Genomic DNA, 1,333 nt, shown 5'->3' with positions numbered 1-1,333 from the left:
CTCCCTTTAGATATTTTCTCTCTCTAAGTCAAAACAGAGTAAAACAGGATCTTTCTTTTATTTCAGAGAGGGGAATAATTATAAGATCAAAAGGTGAGGTTCTTACACTTGCACACCTCAAAAGCTGGAAGGAAGAATCTTACATCCTATCCCACTTAAAAAATGCGAGATGTCCTCATCTCGCAAAACTAGAGGATAACTCTTTTCCTTTTCAGATCCAACTGATTCTGGGGTTCCTTATAGTCTGGTGAACCCAACAGAATCCTGGGATAAAGATCCCTTATATAGAACTCATCATTAGATAACAATTCACTCAGATCATAACATTCAAATCCTTATCACAATAATGGTCCATTAGACCGAACTTTCTATCTGAACAGTCCTCCATGGGAATTTTCAATTATACAGATTTTTAATTTGACATCCCTTAACTTGATCCATTGGGTCAAGTGTTAACAGCAGCAATTTGTGCACAATCCACTAATCTCATAGTGATTTGCTGAAGTCATTAACGTCATTCCAGTTTTACGAATATCAACACAGGGTCTCATCCCATTCATCCTCATTGAGGTTTTGCTCAGCTTATTACATTTCAATCAAAATTCAAGAATCATTATTTTTTCAATCAGAATCCAAATCAACTCATCAGTTCTCTCAACCACCAAAATTTAAAAATTATATCAACCACATTCGAATTCATCATCTGGATAGCATTTATGCTTATAATTTTTAAGTCTTAGATTTACTCGTATATACTGCCAGTAAAGAGTTGGAGTTATACCCTCGATATACACGAGTAGTCATAGTTCTTGGAATTATAAGGTAAATACCATCATGTCTAGGCCTCAAGCAAGTCAGGGATTCCATGCAATTGCGGTACTTCCATTTGAAGACCCAATTACTAATTATGAATTTCAGTTTGAAAAATAATTTGTATGAATTTTATCACGCAATTACAATCTTTTACTACTTCTTCATAAATTTTTTTTGACATTTTTGGCTTCTCGGTTGAACCTCATTAGCCAATTCGCTTTGATACCAGCAGCTGTAAAATCCCTGTCCCCACCGCGCAACGAATTCCGGGGTGCTAGCAGCGAAAGTAGCACTTCTTACACGGGGCAGCATCCCACACTCGGGGCCTCGCCCATGGATATCCAGACAAGAGACTAATCCATAGGTTTAAACGGAATCCAGAAAAACTTCCCTTGCCCGAAAAGCACGGGTGATTCCTCCAAGATAAATTTTTCTCTAACGTAGTCAAAAGCCTTAACTAAGTGAATTGATCTAACCGAACCCGAAATGGAAAAGAATCAACGGGTGTGCCTCTCAATGA

Source organism: Cibotium barometz, chromosome 44 (assembly GCF_041138505.1).
Source record: "Cibotium barometz isolate CiBa-2024 chromosome 44, ASM4113850v1, whole genome shotgun sequence".
NCBI lineage: Eukaryota > Viridiplantae > Streptophyta > Polypodiopsida > Cyatheales > Cibotiaceae > Cibotium > Cibotium barometz.
Note: the sequence above shows the minus strand (reverse complement) of the source record.